The sequence below is a fragment of the Amia ocellicauda genome, chromosome 12 (assembly GCF_036373705.1).
Source record: "Amia ocellicauda isolate fAmiCal2 chromosome 12, fAmiCal2.hap1, whole genome shotgun sequence".
Taxonomy (NCBI): Eukaryota; Metazoa; Chordata; class Actinopteri; order Amiiformes; family Amiidae; genus Amia; species Amia ocellicauda.
Genome location: NC_089861.1, coordinates 42,025,433 through 42,045,953, shown reverse-complemented (window position 1 = coordinate 42,045,953; position 20,521 = coordinate 42,025,433). Strand labels below are relative to the sequence as shown.

Below are 20,521 nucleotides of genomic sequence, written 5' to 3'. Positions count from 1 at the left end.
TGACCATGCCACTCGTTTCGCCCAAATAGTTTTAGATATAATGCGCACAACTCAGGTTTCCCCCTACAAGATCTTTTTAATCAAATAAAAGTAAGCAGAGACCGGAATAAATTGTACAAAATGTTTAACAGTTTATTACAAGCAAAAATCCAAGAATAAAAGCAGGATATGCAATAAACGATTCAATAATTATTCATCTTAAATGCCACAGGCGAACTGGGGTTAGTGAAGTAAAATAAACAAATAAACCACACTACAAACCAAACTCTAAATGTGAAAACAAATCGTGATCATTGTAACAACTCAACTCCAAAAAAGAAACCATTCAAATAAGAAACCCCAACTACCCGTTCACCAAGTGGCAATTAGACAGATGACTTTTAAAACTATTGTACGTTACAAATCATAATATAACAATAGTTTAAAGATGGATAAAAACAAAGAAAAAAATACATAAAATCCATTGTCAGCATGATTAAACAAAAGTTACCTAAAATGCAGTTTAAATCCAGTTACCTCGGGGAGGACAGGTATGCAGAGCAGCTTCCTTCATCCAAATCCTGTCACAGAAAGTTAGATGAGTTGGGAGCTGTGAACACAGGTGGGACTTGATAGGGGTGGGACACTTTCCTGGTTTTCTTCTATTTTTACCCCTGTCAGAGATCCCAGTTTAATACTAATGTCTAATCAGATTAATCTGTGTCCCAGTCTCCCTCTTTCATATGATATGCAAGTATTACTGATGTAACAAATATCATTTTATTTTCTAGAAAGGGGTGAGGTGACACATTAGCTGACTAAAGTAGGTAGAAACTTTTTTTTTTAAATCTATGTACTATTTGTCAATAGTGAAGTCATGCTGGATTCCAAGACGTGTCTCAGGCTGCCCTCTGACAGAGAAGGAGCTTATTAAGGGCATGTGTTGTGTGCAGGGTATTGTTATTGTTGTATTGCTATGACCAGCAGTACATATTGTGATATTGTGGAGCAGTGTAGCACAGTCACTCAGAGATGGCTCACACTCTGGGCCCTCATTCACCACAGCCCAACACTATAATGGGGATCCCAGACTGACGGGTAGTGGCAAAATAAATCAGTTTTCTGTTGGTCTCAGTGTAGGATGTTGTTAATATACACTGCACTGCTGGGTTTACAGGTCACAGTGAGTGTCTCTCCTGGCTGAACAGATTTCACTGATGGAGTCTGAGTCACAGTATACTGTCCGCTGGATTCTGGAAACGAAGAATAAAAATAATGCTTACATATATATGTAATATACATGAAAACAATCTGATTTGGTCTATGAGTTTGATGTGTGCCTGTTTAGATATTACAAAGAAATACATACAAAATGGAAATAATAAAATCAAAATAATTCCCACCCTGAGTGCAGAGTGTCCAGATGAACATGGTGATGAAAGTCATTGTTGATGTGTATTGTGTTGGCATGAAGGGCAGCTGTCGGTCATGAAGTGTTAAACTCACAGGCTGTAAACACTCCCAGAGCACTGAAGCATGTGCTGCCGGTGCCAAGTGTCTCGTTGTCGGACCTGCTGCATGGATTCCCCAGATCACCGCTACCTGTCACCCCTGTCTCAAGTTTTGTGGTTTCCCTTCTAATAATTTCATTCTTTTCTTTCTTCAAATGTACTTAAACCAAGGAGTACAGTTTTTGAACCATTCAAGACGATTTTATTAATTTTCCTTTTTAAAAAAAAACTGGTGGTTCAGTTAATTTGCTACAGAAATTCGATACCCTCTCAGTAATGTTGTGTAGATTGCTAAATGGAGAGTCTTTGACAGCATAAACATATTAACTGTGTAGTGGTGCACCTCAACAGCTTAACAAGCTTTCCATTTCCATTTTCAAAATAAGAAGCAGAATGTGCTCACAGGGCTCCCCAATTATTGACATTTGAGGCCAGAGGAGTAAATTGATGCACATTGAATGTCATATTTTTTTCTCCATAAAGGATCTGAACACAAATTACAAATTCTACAAGGATAAGGGCAGCAAAATGAGTATCCCGCGTATCAATTTCACTTTCTAACAATATATGCATTGGTTGCACAAGCAGAGCAAATTGAGCATTATTTAAGAAGCATCTTTCAATCACAAAGGCAACATGTTCCCTATGACCCACTGGGCTTTGGAAAGCTGTTCCTCTGCTCTATATCGGACCTCCGGATCATTTGTTTGTTGCTAATTGATTGGTTTAAGCCCCAGGTGTGTACAATCCCCCAGGAAATGATATACTAGGCTGCAATTTAGTGCGTATCCTCCACTTGTGTTGCAATCTGACCCAAAGGGCAACACCTTTGAGTTACTAACTTAATCCTGTACCAATGTTTACATATTAGATAACTTTCACCATCTGCTGTCAGAGAAACAATGCACTATGTTTGGCAAAGCACTACGCTATGTACAGAACACACTTATTCCTGGGTAGCTGCTGCCATGCTGGAACAGGCTGGCACACAAAATCAGGCGCCTGCAAAACAGTTTATATGTTATTGCTCAACTGTCATAAATTGTAGAATACATGATCTTGATAAAAGCTCAGACATTTATCACACAGGGCAAGCCAGCTAAGCGATGAAAGGAACCATAACCATTTAATGTGCCTTTTCACAATTGCTGGCGCTCTGTGCCACGATCAGCCGTGTTCAGCCAGCATTAATGACACAGGTCGCTTGTCTAGAACGGCAACATGAATTGAGCACCATCAGAGTAAACAGACAGTCGCAGTGCGGGGGCTTCTGTAGACTTTCACAATTATCCGAATTTACTTTTCTCACTTGAATTCTGTGCTCTCTATATTATCGCTGGATCCAGGGGACTGGGGACAGTGCTGGCTCAGTACCGGTACACTGTGTGTGTGTGTGTGTGTGTGTGTGTGTGTGTGTGGGGTGGCGGGGGGGGCGTGCTGGGCATCCCAGGTGCTGCTGTCTTAGACCGAGGTGGAGCCCGAGTGGTAGTCTGACGTCACCTTCTCTGTGGCACTCGTCACTTCCTTAGTTATTGTCATCATCGCCGCTGCTGGGGAAACTCTCCACTTTAAAAGTGTCATTGTCCTCACCATACCTGGAGAAATAAAATAAAACGGTTCAGAATGGTTACTGGAAATCAGGGTGTGTGCCCTGCGCTGAAACCAAACACAAGAAAGGACGAGAGTGAAAAGGAAGAAAGGGAAATAAGGAGAGAGAAACGCTCACCTGCACCACAGCTCTCCAGGGTCGACCCATAGTAAGTGCCCAACAAACCAAATGGCCCATCCCTAGCTCCATAATATCACTATCTATATCATATATGTTTGCTTATATATTGACTTAAATACGGTGTTGCTTATTTATGGTGTATGCAACTGTGTTAAAGGATTTATGTACAAGGTTTCTTCAGTTTAATCCAGTACCCCCCCCCCCCCATACCAAATGGCCCATCCCTAACTGCACAATATCACTCTATACGTTTACTTGTATTTTAACGTAGCTTATTTATGGTCTATGCAACTGTATTTAAGGATTGATACACACGTTTTCTTGTCTTTTGGCTTTGTTTTAGGATTATACTCACGTTTAATGATGCTCTGGTCACTCCACAGACTGCCTCTGTTGTCTGCTGCAAGTGGTACATTCGATTACATCTTGACGTGCGCTAGTAGCGATCGTTTCCAGTACATTTCTATATAAAATACTACCGGAGTTAGGCTGGAGGACACAAACCGAACGCAACCGCTGGCACATTGTCAGTTGCACGCATGCGCGAAACTAGCGCACCGAATAGCGCACCGAGGAAAAATCTGTAGATTTTAATCGTAACAGCTGTAAAACGTAAGATAATATGCACTAGCCACACAGACTAGTTCTAGAGAATCTGTACCGTCCCGCAGCGATCTGCACTAGCCATTGGCAAGCGGGCTCGAGTTAAGATCGACCCCTGTAGTAGAACAGTGTGTCTCTATGTTTACCTATGTAGAAGCCCCAGTATAGACCAGTGTGTCTCTGGTCTATTAGATGGACTGTATTATAGAGTTAGACTTATAATTGTCACATTGTGCCAAATGTTGTGTCAAACGTAGTGAGAAGTCTGTTAATTATACAGTAGTCAAGCTGGCTTGCATTAGTCAGTCACTAGTCAGTGGGAACTGTTTCTCTTTGGGTCTAGTCCAGTATGGTCCTGCCTATGACTAGTCTATTGTTGAATGGATTGTTGTTTTAATGAGGGCTGAGATTCTAGTCCAGTTGATGTTCTACTCTCAGACTTTTGATTTTAAAATGTACTTTTCACGTTGTGCCTCAGAATGCTCAGGAGTATATGAATCAGATGTGAATTGATAATGAAACAATGATTGGTAAAAATCGATGAAGATCGATGGTTCCATGTTTATGAAATGTTTTGATTCTTGAAGGCAATGTCACTCAATGTGTGTGACTTCTTAATAATGAGTATTACAGTTCAGGCCAAATGGCAGCTGGAATTTGAATACTCTGTATTTCATGTGTTTTAAGTGGTATTGTTCAAATACAGCACATTTAGAAGCCTGAATGATGCAGCAAATTGACAAAACATTGAGTGACAGTGAGTGCAAATTAAATAAGAAATAACAAAGTTTGTTACAGTTTTAAATAATACAAATTGACAATATTTTCAACAATTTTCTTTTCCTGACACACTGGTCTATACTGGGTCTACTACATAGGTAACCATGGAGACACACTGGTCTATACTGGGGCTACTACATAGGTAAACATAGAGACACACTGGTCTATACTGGGGCCACTACATAGGTAACCATAGAGACACACTGGTCTATATGGGGCTACTACATAGGTAACCCAGGGCTCTACAGTGTGAGCGTTATGCTCGAATTTGTGAGTGAAAATAATGTTGTGCGAGTGTGAAATACAATTTGGGCGCACAGTGCGTATACAATATTTGAACTCTATAAGTAAATACTACATTGACAGGATTTTGATAATAATTATATCTTACACTAATCATTATTACGTTAGAAAATGTGGGAAATGTAGTTCGGTTGTGGATTGTCGCAATTAACCGAGAAGGCAATGAAAACTACAAGAACCGTGAATGACGTTCATGACCCAGTGCTGCAGCGGTACATTTGGTACGACATCCAATCACCTACCATCTGGCGTTATCCGCCTCGTCATTAAAACACACTTACAGATACAGTAGTATTCAGCGACAGCGGGGCTGCCAACGACTTAGCGATAAAGTTGATTAAAATCGAATAAAATCTTAAAATGTAATTAATCGTCGATTACTTGGGTCTACCTGGGGCGCAGCTACTAGAAAAAACCACCTTGAGAGAGGCAACAGCTTCACCCGTGGAAAGTAAAGGAGCACTTTACATTGAATTTACACTGGAGAGTTTGCTGCAACATGTGCACGGGTGAACTCACACGGTGCGGGCACAATGACACAGAAAACTGAAGAGACGCACTGGAGCCGATGGCAGGATGGAGACATTCAGCTGGTACATTTCTGGACCGAAAACTTGTCCATTAAGGATGGCACAGTGGACCCGTTTAAACCATACAAGTACTCAACCTTTCTGTTACTTGAGTTACACCTAGTTTGTTTCTTACGGTGGCCCTGAAGTGCAACTGCTGAAAAAATAAAACAGCAGCTGCGAGATTTACAGTGGCTGTGAGATTTGGAAGTGCTGAAAAATTTATTTTGTAATAATTATCTGAATCTCAGCCAATGAGTTCCTCATCCACCTAACAGACACTCATACAAGACAGTGTCCTAGTCCTGCGCTCTTGTTGGGAAGGATATATCACAAGAACCATCTTAAATTACCCACTCTTCTAAAACTTACTATATAAGGACCTACCTCGCTCTCCTTGTTTGTTGGGTAGAAAGATTGTGGTGGTTTTGACTGTGTTAATATATATATATATATTTTAAGGATTGCTTGCGTTTTTGATTTGGACTGTTACTGAGAACCCTAATTTTGTGATTGAACCTGGACTGGCTGAGGACCCACTGCCTACTGATTTGGACAAACACTTTCACAATGTCAGAGAAGCCTTTGTGTTTGATCACTTTGTAAACTTAAGTGATGGTAACAAAGAAGAAAACCTGGACCCCACCGGACCTCACTTTCGCAGCCCCCCAGCTCCCCCGGACCTCACTTCATCAGCATCAGGTCTATACTGGGGCTTCTACATAGGTAACCATATGTAACGAGGAGTTAGTAAATGTCCTGCTGTTGTAGGGGTTCTAAGCTAGATATCTTGGATGGATGAGAAACTAAAGGATCTAAGTCCACGCCCCCAACACAGTTTGTCCCTATACCCCCCAAATTTGAGGTATGTGCCCATCCTGCGTTATATATTTTTTTACATACCGAAGTATAGCTGTGACCTAATTTGGCAAAGTAGGGTTCAAGATTTAAATTCACAATGGCTACCTGAACTAACAGTAATGGGGCACACAAAAAGTAAACAGAGAGGATAACTAAACTATTCCTACCCTCCCGAATCTTACAGGACAGGCGAGACACCCCTACACCAAGATACTTATACAATAGAAAAACTATGGTCATGCTATGCTTCAAAGAAAGAAAATGCTATTGCTGCTTACTTGCGTTTTTCCCTTTTTACCTTCTCTGATCACAATGCTTTTTGACAAAAACTCAGGTGCAGGTGCACCCTGCGCTATCCTTTGCCCGAGCTTTGTCCAAGAAATCTCACTGTAGTCATCTTAGTTCAACGCGGGCTCTCCTTAACTGCGTGTCACACGGGTCCCGTTCACTTTGCACCTAGAACAGTCTCTTCTAAAAAAAAACTTGAAAAGAAACACAATTCCAGGCCAGTGTTCAAAAACAAAGTTCATTGTTTTCATATAAAAAACATGTTTATTTCCTCTGCACACTACACAGCTCCAATTAGCACACTCAACTAATCATGGCGACTACTCTTCCCGAACTACAGCCCACCCTTTTTCTCGAGAAAGCTACATTCCGATTGGACAGCAGGTTAGGCGATTCAGTAATTCAGTTGGTTTGCGAAGCCATCCATTACATTAGACCTCTCTGGTGTTCTTAATGTAACAATACCGTATTCTGAACAAAGTAGTATCCCTTACAGTATCCCCCCTGTTGAAAACCTGCTGAATTAATACAGGTTATATATCAAAACATTCAAGGCAATTTCAGGATACCTTTTAAGGGGTCTGTGATCTATAATGACAATACACTGCATATTTTTTGTAAATACCCTTCTATTAAGCTTACTGGAAGTGTACCCTTGTTATATCTCTAGGAGCGTCTCACAACAGGGGAATCCTCCCTCTCTAGCTCTAGATCATCCAAGGGTTCTGGTTCCTGCCCATCTAGAATTCCCTCTGTGTGTTTGTGACTCTACACACAGAGACGCACTGTTCTGTACTGGGGCTTCTATATAGCTAACCATAGAGACACACTGGTCTATACTGGGATTAGGTAACCATAGAGACACACTGTTCTATACTGGGGCTTCTACATAGGTAACCATAGAGACACTGTTCTATACTGGGGCTTCTACATAGGTAACCATTAGTAATTTTACGTATTAGTCCTTTTATTCCCTGGAAGAAAGCACTTCACAGCATTTGATCATGCTTCTTGTGTTACTAATACTTGTATTATTGACTGATTTCCCCCTTGCTCCCTTTCCCGTAACCCTTGACTGTGACCTTACATCTTGAGAGCACTTAGCTTTTACGTTCCAGGATGTATGACCTCACTTACTGTACTTACCTGTGTAAATTGGAAGTTGTAAAATGTATTATATTTTGAATTGCTTTGTACAATGTAAATTTGTATTTGTAATATTTGATGCCTTAACTGTATTCTTGCAATTTGTATAGCACTGGATAAGGGCATCTGCCAAGAAATAATAATAATAATAATAATAATAATAATAATAATAATAATAATAATAATAATAATAACAATAATAATAATAGCCATAGAGACACACTGGTCTGTACTGGGACAAGGTAACCATAGAGACACTGGTCTATACTGAACTGATGCTGGTCATGAAATGTACCCTGTGATGAGGTGTGCGTGATGGTAAAGCAGTAGCTCTTTTGGAGTATCAGGGCTCATAGTGTTGCATTTTTGCGGAGTTCTTCAACACAGGTTTGTATTTCACTATCATGTTTACTTTAAATAGCTCAGAGAAATGTCCTTTATTTAGAGCTTCTCTGAGACCCCTGATTGGAATTCACTGCTTTGTGCAGTACATCAGAATGTCAGTCACAGCTTTAATCACAATTCCTCTCAAATAAGCCTTCCTGGAATCCCGTAAAAAAAATACGTAAAAAAACATTTACCACAGCCAGTTATAACCTGCTTGTGCATAACTTAGCCAAAATGTAACCATTAGACTTGAAAAGAACCAGCCCCCATGCTTTGGAATAAAGCCTGTGATATTCCGAAACAAGTTATTGCTTCAGAATCTTGTATTTATAATGTTTTTTTATCACGCGGGAGAAATTTTACACTCTCTGATTGGGTGGACCTGAGAGGTAAGTAGGTGGGCCATGGCCCACCCAGGCCCACCCAGGCCCACCCAGGCCCACCCATGGCTACGCTCCTGTTGTGGCCCAGTTGCTTATTTGACACCCAGACTTACGGCCCACTGATTAATTTAGGTTGCCTTTATTAAAGAGTCTAAAGACGGCTGTCCGGTTCTGAACTTGGACCTGAAGTATTGTGTATTATAAGTATCGCGTGTCTTCAAAGCATGCAGGGAAAATGTACAATAACTCCAGATCGTCACCCTTGAACTCCCTCACTACTTTTGTTCTCTGAAAGTAGCTGATAGAAACTTGCACACAACTAGTTATTCAGAGATAACATTACCACTTTAAACGATTTTTGAATTGGGCTATAGTGGCTGTTATAATGGGGTTTTAGATTTCCTAACATTGACTGGGAAAGCCCAGTTGAGACTACAGAAGCAGTAGTAGAAATGTTTTAGAGGGCAAACGACTGCTTTCTACCTCAATTAGTCAGGGAACCAACCAGAGAGAGCACATGCTATTTGATATTTTCAAACGACCAATGGTGAACTGCGGTCACAATATGGTTAGCTTTGAGGCATACTTTCACAAAACAAGGACCTACACTCAGTTGAGCCTCTTACTAAAAATGAAGCCACATTTCTTAAAATCATAAATGTAACCGCTACACTGTAAAAATTATTTGTTGACGCAACGTGACTTAGTCAAGTCATCTTGTTGCTTTGACTCAGTTTAGCAAACATGAAGTGTTAAGTTCACTCACTGTTGAAATAACATGCAGTAAATTGAGCCAACGTACTCTATCAATTAATAAGCATTTAGAATTTTTAGTTAAGTCAACTGAAAAACATATTAATTGAACTTAATTTTTCAAGTTTTCACAACTATAAACCAAGTCTAATTGACAAAATAGTCATTCTTCCTCAACTTTCATTACTTACAGTGAGGGAAAAAAGTATTTGATCCCCTGCTGATTTTGTACGTTTGCCCACTGACAAAGAAATGATCAGTCTATAATTTTAATGGTAGGTGTATTTTAACAGTGAGAGACAGAATAACAACAAAAAAATCCAGAAAAACTCATTTCAAAAAAGTTATAAATTGATTTGCATGTTAATTAGGGAAAGAAGTATTTGATCTCCTATCAATCAGCAAGATTTCTGGCTCCCAGGTGTCTTTTATACAGGTAATGAGCTGACATTAGGAGCGCTCCTAAATCTCAGCTCGTTACCTGTATAAAAGACACCTGTCCACAGAAGCAATCAATCAATCAGATTCCAAACTCTCCACCATGGCCAAGACCAAAGAGCTGTCCAAGGATGTCAGGGACAAGATTGTAGACCTACACAAGGCTGGAATGGGCTACAAGACCATCGCCAAGCAGCTTGGTGAGAAGGTGACAACAGTTGGTGCGATTATTCGCAAATGGAAGAAACACAAAATAACTGTCAGTCTTCCTCGGTCTGGGGCTCCATGCAAGATCTCACCTCGTGGAGTTTCAATGATCATGAGAACGGTGAGGAATCAGCCCAGAACTACACGGGAGGATCTTGTTAATGATCTCAAGGCAGCTGGGACCATAGTCACCAAGAAAACAATTGGTAACACACTACGCCATGAAGGACTGAAATCCTGCAGCGCCCGCAAGGTCCCCCTTCTCAAGAAAGCACATGTACAGGCCCGTCTAAAGTTTGCCAATGAACATCTGAATGATTCAGAGGAGAACTGGGTGAAAGTGTTGTGGTCAGATGAGACCAAAATCGAGCTCTTTGGCATCAACTCAACTCGCCGTGTTTGGAGGAGGAGCAATGCTGCCTATGACCTCAAGAACACCATCCCCACCATCAAACATGGAGGTGGAAACATTATGCTTTGGGGGTGTTTTTCTGCTAAGGGGACAGGACAACTGCACCGCATCAAAGGGATAATGGACGGGGCCATGTACCGTCAAATCTTGGGTGAGAACCTCCTTCCCTCAGCCAGAGCATTGAAAATGGGTCGTGGATGGGTATTCCAGCATGACAATGACCCAAAACACACAGGAGTGGCTCAAAAAGAAGCACATTAAGGTCAAGGAGTGGCCTAGCCAGTCTCCAGACCTTAATCCCATAGAAAATCTGTGGAGGGAGCTGAAGGTTCGAGTTGCCAAACGTCAGCCTCGAAACCTTAATGACTTGGAGAGGATCTGCAAAGAGGAGTGGGACAAAATCCCTCCTGAGATGTGTGCAAACCTGGTGGCCAACTACAAGAAACGTCTGACCTCTGTGATTGCCAACAAGGGTTTTGCCACCAAGTACTAAGTCGAAGGGGTCAAATACTTATTTCCCTCATTAACATGCAAATCAATTTATAACTTTTGAAATGCATTTTTCTGGATTTTTTTGTTGTTATTCTGTCTCTCACTGCTAAAATACACCTACCATTAAAACTATAGACTGATCATTTATTTGTCAGTGGGCAAACGTACAAAATCAGCAGGGGATCAAATACTTTTTTCCCCCACTGTAAGTAATGAAAGTTGAGGAAGAATGACTATTAATTTCATTATTTGCAATCCACAAAGTCCATCTATAATCATTCAAACGCGGGCTACTTCATCTTTTCTTGCATGATCAGCAACTTTATCCCATGCTAATTAATACAAAAAATTTCTCAACTCCGGTAAAGTAGTATGTCATCATGACGTGATGGTTTTGGCACATGCGCATTACACAAAACGTTCATAGAACATATGTTTTGTGGTTACCTGAGCACGTTATTTAAAGTTTTACAATTCTGTTCAAGTTGAGGTTGTTGTAACTCATCTTATTGTGTGGTGAGACACTGCAATTTCACAGAACATGATTTTACTTGTCCAATTTCCAAAACGAGCTCTCTTCAATCTCTGTTTTAAATCCATGTTGATTTGCGGGTAATCACTGTATCCACTCAATCTTACTACAGTTGTAAGAAAACACCTGTAATGCTGTACAAATGCATGTGTTTTTCAAGCACATGAAAGATTGTAGACAGGTAGAGATCGCCACTTGAGTGCCAGACTGACTCTATTGTAAAGGGAAGGCAGGATTATGTGTTATATTTGAGTTATTATGTATTTAAATGACCAGTCAAAATAACCTGATTTTGGCTATTCTAGGTAAATGTGTTTATAACTTATTTATTTTCATGTTTATGCAGCTAAAACGCTGTAGGCATGTTTAATACATATAGTTAGGAATAGTCACGAATGGGTATATGCGCAGTGTATTTTGGAACACAGTATAATTCAAATTTGAATAACCAAAACGGTCAAATTGACCGGCTCTGCGCTTGTAGTGTTAAATGTGGGTGTCATATCGTGGGCCGCACTTCCATGTGTGACGGGCCGCAGGTCGAGAACCACTGCCCTATTCAGAACAGGTTGGTCAGATAGGACCAGAACCATTGCAGACCCAAAGAACAGAGGACGAGCGTTAGGCAGACAAACCCCAGGGCCCCAGGGCCCCAGGGCCACAGGTTAGTGCTTTCCTGGAGGTCTTTAGCTCCCCTGTATAATGGACCATTCCAGAGAGATTCCCCTTTGCAGTCAATATCATCAGCTCAGCAGTTTGCCAATACAGATCCCTGGGGAGGTGGGGGCTCAAATCCAGGACCAGGGTTAGCCACCCCTAGCATAAAGCAAAACATTACATGTGTTTAAATGGTTGAAGTCAATACAGTGATTAATGAATTGATGTATTTATTGAGGTGGCTGTGACAGAGCGGCTATAGAGACTATTGCGCTCCTTCACAGCAGCGTCTCTGTTGCTTATATTAAGTTATACTAAGGTATGCTGAGCTGACGATATTGAGGTTTTTACTAAAGAAAAAACAGATAACATGCCACAGGTTAACAACCAGTCCAGTCAAACCCTAAGAGAGATCAGGATAAATGAGGAGGAGGTAGTAAAGGGACTAGCAGAATTAAAAACAAACAAATCACCTGGGCCAGATGGTATATTTCCAACAGTACGTAAAGAAATTATGGAAATGATTGTATTAATTATTTCTAAATAGCACTGGTTTCACTGTTTTTGAATGTTTTGATGTTTTTTTTATTTGTCAAATGCATTGACCATTATTGTTCTTTTAAATGCATCAGATTGTTTTGATAGTTTTTTTTTGTTTGTTGTTTTTTACATTTCAGTTATTTTGACAATTTTTTCACCATTGCATAAATTAAATAGTCTAAAATGTGCTTTTTATTATTTTGTCTTGCTTTTCAAAGACAAAATCAATTACACAACTACAATTAAAAAATATGTATTTAAGACTGAACATTAAACACTGTGCCAACAAAGCACAATAAATAAAATAAAATAAAATACATAAATTTATATCTGGCCATCTTTGAGCCCCCCTTCTTGAATAGCCTACTGTGAAAGCCGGACACAAATAACAGGGAGAGAGAGAGGGAGAGTCTCCGGTTTCGGTTGTGTCCGGGCTTTATTTTGTTCAGGTATGTCAAAAAAGGGCGGAGATACAAAACAAAAACAAAATCAAAAGCAAAAGCAAAAAGTGTCCACAATCGGGGTGCTCCGGGCAGACAGGGGTAATAGACTCAGTCCACCTTCTTGTCGGTTAGCTGCTTCCGTCCGGGAGGGAGAGGGATTAAATAAACAGGGCACAGCCCACTTTATAGCGAGACACTCCTTTTCAATGGTGCTATATTTACGCTCCTGGGCGATAATTGTTTGCTTAGATAGAGGACGGGGTGTTCCTGACCCCCAACACTCTGGGACAGGACCGTGCCCACTCCAACTTCTCAGGCGTCGGTCTGTAGAATGAAAGGGAGAGAGAAGTCAAGGCATTTAAAAAAAGGGTGTTGGCAGAGGCGGTCCTTAATCGCCTGGAAAGCCACCTGGCACTGCTCCGTCCACTGGACCGTATCTGGAGCACCTTTTCGCGTCAGTTCGGTCAGGGGGTAAGCCAGGGTGGCAAAGTCCGGCAGAAACTGGCGATAATACCCGGAAAACCCCAAAAACTGCCGAACTTCCTTTTTGGACTTAGGAGGCGGACAGGAGGCAATAGCGGTCACCTTGTCAACGACTGGCCGTACCTGCCCCCCTCCTAAGAGGTACCCCAGATACTTGGTCTCCCTCCTCCCAACTGTTCACTTGCCCGGGTTTTCCGTGAGCAGCGCCCAGCCGATCCAGCAACTCATCCACACGGGGCATCGGATAGGCATCAAACCTAGACACTGCATTGAGCTCCCTATAATCAACGCAGAATCTAGTGCTGCCGTCAGGCTTTGGCACCAAGACTATAGGGCTACACCATTCCGATTGTGACTTTTCAATGACTCCCAGCTCCAACATCTTCTGCACCTCTTCATTGACAGCCTACTTTTTGTAATAGGGGGTGCGATAGGGTTTGACACGCACGCAGTGGTCCAGTGCTGTGTGGATGTGGTGTTCAATGAGAGGTGTGAGCACGGGTCGGTGAGAAAAGACATGCTGGAAGCGGCACAATAAAGATCGAACCTGCTGTTTCTGGGCGTTTGTTAAATGGGCGTTTGTTAAATTGAGTTCAGTGCGAACCTCAGAAACAGCGGCTTCAGACTCTTTATTGTGGGGGGAACTAAAAGCACCCAATGCTTCCTGCTCTCGCCACTTCTTCAGCATGTTCAGATGATAGATCTGCTTTTACCTCCGACGATCTGGGCGACACACCTCATAATCAACATCCCCTAAGCGGCGTGTGACCAAAAAGGGTCCCTGCCACTTAGCCAGCAGTTTAGATGTTGAATTTGGGAATAACACCAGTACCTTGTCCTTGGGTGAACGATCGTAACCGGGCTCTCCTGTTGTACATGCGCTGTTGTCGCTCCTGGGCCTGTAAGAGATGCAACTGTGCAAGTTTCCCCAGTGCCGATAGCCGATCTCTCAGGTCCAGGATGTGCTGTACCATAGAGGTCTGGGAGGGGGCGGTCGCCTCCCAGTCCTCTATTAAGTCGAGGATGCCCCTCAGCCGCCTCCCGTACAGCAGCTCGAAGGGAGAGAAGCCAGTGGACGTCTGGGGCACCTTGCGTACAGCGAACAGCAGGGGTGGCAATAACTTGTCCCAGTCCCAAGCGTCTGTGCTCACAAACTTACAGATCATGTTCTTTAGGGTTTTATTAAAGAGCTCCACTAGGGCGTCTGTCTGGGGATGATAGATTGAGGTCCTGATGGACTTTATCCCCAGCAGCCTACAGAGGTCTCGCATCACGCGTGACATGAATGGAGAGCCCTGATCTGTCAGGATTTCCTTTGGGATCCCCACCCGAGTGAAGACCTTAAACAGCTCCTCGGCGATCCTAGTCGCTGACATTGTCCGTAGACGAATTGCCTCCAGGTACCGAGTGGCATAGTCTACTATGACCAGCACAAATTGATACCCCGCGGAGCTTTTCTCCAACGGACCGATCAAATCCATCCCAATGCGCTCAAATGGTATCTCCATGAGAGGCAGCGGTACCAGCGGAGCCCACGGTACTGCACTGGCATTGGTCTTCTGGCACTCCGGACAGGCAGCACACCATCTTTCTACCTCCTTTTTGATGCCTGGCCAGAAGAATCGGTCCATTATCCGGCTTAAGGTCTTGTCACGACACAGGTGACCTGCCCCAGCCAAATCAGATGAGAGCCTATGATCCTTAATATTAGATAGATAGTTTTCACTAGCGAGCACCCGGCCGGGCGATGTCCAGGCTGCCCGCAACGTCACCGTGGTTTTTCCAGGGGACCACACACTGCCGGGGGAGAGAGAAAAAGAAGGAGCTAAGGAGGCAGATTTGTTTTTGGGACAGGCAAGGCGAGAAGGGGAAGTGGGTCGGGGAGAAACATGTTTAGGTGTGGTGTTTGGCAACATGCTGGTATCCAGGACAGTCGGGTCAGAGGGGGTCTTGGGAATGGAAGGGAGGGTGCCCGCCGTCGGGCATCAGAAGGTGGCATCGTCCCGGGCAATGATGGTTCTCTGCCAGCCTGGTGCCAGCCTTCGGGTTGGACGTGGGAGATGGCAGATGAACTGCTCCAAGGCCACCAGGTCGGCAACTTCCGTGGCTTGAGCCAGCGGTGGCAGGCACCGGGAGCCAGGTTCGAACCGGAGGCTTCTGAGCTTTCGGCGCTGGCCGTCCAACGTCAGACCGACCCGGTCCAGGACACTGTCCCTCAGTCTTTTGTAGTCTAGGGCATCCTCGGGACGAAGCACTCGGGTGGCAGGGGAGCCAGGCGTACCGCCCACTCCGACTCCGGCCAGTCGCAACACCGGGCAGTGCGCTTGAAGATGGTAAGAAAAGCCTCCGGGTCATGAAGTGAGCACTGACTCCGGTGGTACTCGATCCCACAACCTTTGAATGACCACTGCCCTTTTCACTAAAAGTCCAAGTGCTATCCATTGCGCCACAGAGCATGCCTACTGATGATGGGGCATCTCAGCGTGCTTGTACAAGTAGCATTTACAGATGTGTTTTTTTAATCGCTCTCTCTGATATAGAGACAAAAGGAAATGATGGGTTCTTCTTTTAGATAATACGACTCATGTTGACATGACTGTGAGGGGAAGTTTTTGTCAGGCACACTGTCTGTGTGTTTGTCTGTCTATCTGTGGCTGTCTGTGTGTCTGTGGCAGTCTGTGCTTGTGGCTGTCTGTGTGTGTGTCTGTGGCTGGACCGATGGGGCTGATTGGAAACATCATCGACCTGGGTTTCTCTTCATCACAGATACATCTTTCCCTGCCCACATGCCCGAATTGCTTTTCAGCTGGATCACAGCCTCGCCCCAGGTGGGCAAAACCTCCAAAAGTGGTACAAACTCATCCACGTATTCCAGTGTTTCCGAGAAAGCTTGGCATAGTGAGTGAGAAAGTCAACCCTGACAGTGTGGCGACAGATGAGAAGCCACGGAATTGATGCACTCTGTGATGTCATAGAAGTCAGCTGTGATAGAGTTCTGAGATGTCATCGCTGAACTGGCAGTGAAGGGAGAGGGAGAGGAAGGCAAGGCATGTACATGGCTTCTCTCGCTGACTGGGCAAGATTGGATTAATGAGAGAGTGCAAGGACGGAAATGCAGTTGTTTTCTCGAAGAGTGTAGAAGAGTTTTCTGGTCTCCTGAAGGAGGCGTGGGTTCAGATCCCACTTCTGACAGACTGATTTATAGCATGACCAATGCCAGGAATTGCAAAGGTGTTCTTTTATTTTCTGACAACAACTAAGCTGTTGGTCACCTCGACTCGGTTGCATAAGTGTTGAAAGTCACGGATTCCCGCAATTCTGTGGCCGCCTTATCAAGGCTATCTTCTATAATACACCTCTCAAAAAAATAAGGGAACAAGTAATCATCACAGCATAATACCAAGTCAGTTACAGTTCAGGCATATTAATCTGTACAGTTAGGAAGCCTACGCGGTTGTGAATCACTGTCTCTTGTTTTGGTGCAAATGAAAGTGACAGCAGGTGCACCGGAGATAGGCAACAGCAAGACAACCCCAAAAAGGGAATGGTTTTGCAGGTGGTGGCCACAGACGATTGCTCTCTCCTTATCCTTCCTGACTGATTCTTCTCTAGTTTTGCCTTTTGCTAGTGTCCTTGTCACTACTGGAATTATGAGGCGCTCCCTGCAGCCCATTCAGGTTGCACAGGTAGTCCAGCTCCTTCAGGATGTCACATTCATCCGTGCTATCAGAAGAACCAGAAGGACCAGTATCTGCTTTTTTGTGCGAGGAGGAACAGGAGGAGCATTGCCTGAGCCCTCCAAAATGACCTCCAGCGGTCTACTGGTGTGCATGTTTCTGACTAAACTGTCAGAAACAGACTCTATGAGGGTGGCACGAGGGCCCGTCATCCTCTAGTGGGACCCTTGCTCACAGCCCAGCACCGTGCAGCTCGATTGGTATTCGTGAAAGAGTCTGGAGGCACCATGGTGAACGTTATTCTGTCTGCAACATCATCCAGCATGATCGGTTTGGCTGCTGGTTTGGAGAGAAACACAAAGTGCCCTCTGTGTATTCACTATGCAACCATCAACAACTCTGACCTGGTCATATATATGTCCCAGGGCATCATCCTGTGTCTGGTCCATAGCGAAATCGGAAACCCGGTTGAAGGCGGGATCCAGTGTCGGGCCTTCCACTGGAAGAAGGAGAGAGGAGGTGAGTCCCAGAACTCGTTCCTTCCCCTGGGTCCAACAGGGTACTGTTGGCTGCTACACGACTGGAGTCAGAGGGAAGGCTGTCCCTGCCCCTCTCATCACCTGCAGTCACTAATGGTGATCGGTCCCCAGAGACATGTCCCAATTGTGCCCCAGCCAAATCAGACAATGAGAGCCTAGGATCTTTAATATTGGACAGAAATTCAGAGCCTCTGGGTCGTCCTCCGGTCCCATCTTTGGAATCTGCAGACCTGCCCAAGCCGGGTTTGCTGCGGCCACAGCAGGGTTAGGTGCAGGAGCTGGTACTTGAAGTTGCTGGACAAGCGTCTCGAGAGTTTGTTGTTTTTGAGCCTGCAGCTTCACCACTGGGGCCAACAACTGTTCCACTGGAGACGCCTCCATAGCTGTCCTTCCGGGTACAGAGTTCAGGGTAAGTATGTCACAAAGCTTCCCCACATTGGCCACCAAATGTAAATGCCGGACACAATAAACGGAGAGAGTCTCGGGTTCCGGCGGTGTCCGAGCTTTATTGGGGTTCACAATAGTCCAACAGAAAAAAACACAAAAAGGGGAAAACAAGGCAAAACCAGCACACAAAACATCCACACAAACAGGGTGCTCCGGGCAGTCACAATAAAGTCTCCCTCGGGGAAGGAGAGGGATTAAATAGATGAAGCACACCTGCCAATGACGTCACAGTCGCCTCAGTGATCATTGCCTGCAGCCGTGAGCTCACAAGCTGTCTGCGAAGCAGCGGACAACACGGCTGCAACACATGAGCACCTAATTAGTGTGCGTCAGCAGCAGCCATGCCGTGACAGACAGCGTCCTGCCAAAATCACAATAAGTGTTGAAAGTCACGGATTCCCGCAATTCTGTGGCCGCCTTATCAAGGCTATCTTCTATAATACACCTCTCAAAAAAATAAGGGAACAAGTAATCATCACAGCATAATACCAAGTCAGTTACAGTTCAGGCATATTAATCTGTACAGTTAGGAAGCCTACGCGGTTGTGAATCACTGTCTCTTGTTTTGGTGCAAATGAAAGTGACAGCAGGTGCACCGGAGATAGGCAACAGCAAGACAACCCCAAAAAGGGAATGGTTTTGCAGGTGGTGGCCACAGACGATTGCTCTCTCCTTATCCTTCCTGACTGATTCTTCTCTAGTTTTGCCTTTTGCTAGTGTCCTTGTCACTACTGGAATTATGAGGTGCTCCCTGCAGCCCATTCAGGTTGCACAGGTAGTCCAGCTCCTCCAGTATGGCACATCCATACGTGCCGTCTGAAGAAAGTTTGCTGTGTCTCCCAGTACAGTCTCAAAAGCATGGAGGTGGGAGAGTTACGAATTATGCAATGTACGGTGAAGATCTTGAGGTTTCCTAGACTTCGATCACGGAGATCCGATGTGTGATTTAAGTGTTCCCGCAGTTTTCTTGATCAGTATATAATCTCCCGGTGGACGTATACATCCTCTCAGAATGGCCGAGTGGTCTAATTTGCCAGACTTAAGGTGTTGTTCCCTTGAAGAGTGTATAAGGGTTTTCTGGTCTCCTGATGGAGGTGTGGGTTCAAATCCCACTTCTGACAAATTGATTTATAGCATCACCAATGCTAGGAATTGCAAAAGTGTTCTTTCCACACTTGTGTGTAATGCATTTTGCAGCCAAATTACATAAACATGAGCAAATGCCTGGCAGAGAGACTCCTTTTGATTGCCGGTTAGCTCAGTTGGTTAGAGCGTGGTGCTAATAACGCCAAGGTCTTGGGTTCAATCCCCACATCAGCCAAGACCGATCAAGGTGCTCATCCTTCTAGTTCGAGTCCTGTTTTTTGAAAGTTTGACATGAAACTCCCTGAAGGCAAGCGTAGTAGTGCACTTAAGCAGTGGTAGGATCCACAAGACTTCATCAAGCCGTGTCAAAGTCGGCCATTTACATGCACACGGGAAAATGTCCTTTCGCCGCTTTGCTTTTCTCAGAACACTTCATTTGCATTCTGTCCTCTGATAGTTTCAACTCGTGGGCTCCTGCCAATTCCTTATTACACAGACTTGGAGAGGGAAGCAATGCCAGTGGCTTCAAGAATCAACGCAAGTTTCATGAATGGCACATCTAAGCCATGGTGCCAACCAGACATTGAGACATTGGTGGCCAATGTGGGGAAGCTTTGTGACATACTTACCCTGAACTCTGTACCCGGAAGGACAGCTATGGAGGCGTCTCCAGTGGAACAGTTGTTGGCCCCATGACGCCCCTCTCATCACCTGCAGTCACTAATGGTGATCGATCCCCAGAGACATGTCCCAATTGTGCCCCAGCCAAATCAGACAATGAGAGCCTAGGATCTTTAATATTGGACAGAAATTCAGAGCCTCTGGGTTGTCCTCCGGTCCCATCTTTGGAATCTGCAGACCTGCCCAAGCCGGGTTTGCTGCGGCCACAGCAGGGTTAGGTGCAGGAGCTGGTACTTGAAGTTGCTGGACAAGCGTTTTGAGAGTTTGTTGTTTTTGAGCCTGCAGCTTCACCACTGGGGCCAACAACTGTTCCACTGGAGACGCCTCCATAGCTGTCCTTCCGGGTACAGAGTTCAGGGTAAGTATGTCACAAAGCTTCCCCACATTGGCCACCAAATGTAAATGCCGGACACAATAAACGGAGAGAGTCTCGGGTTCCGGCGGTGTCCGAGCTTTATTGGGGTTCACAATAGTCCAACGGAAAAAAACACAAAAAGGGGAAAACAAGGCAAAACCAGCACACAAAACATCCACACAAACAGGGTGCTCCGGGCAGTCACAATAAAGTCTCCCTCGGGGAAGGAGAGGGATTAAA

At 44.2% G+C, this 20,521-nt stretch overlaps 1 non-coding gene across 1 annotated transcript; it reads left to right on the top strand.

Annotated features, from left to right (window-relative positions):
• The first annotated feature begins 19,406 nt into the window (after positions 1–19,406).
• trnai-aau (transfer RNA isoleucine (anticodon AAU)) lies at positions 19,407–19,480 on the top strand. Its single transcript has one exon. It is a non-coding gene; the product is annotated as a tRNA-Ile (tRNA).
• The last annotated feature ends 1,041 nt before the right edge of the window (positions 19,481–20,521 follow it).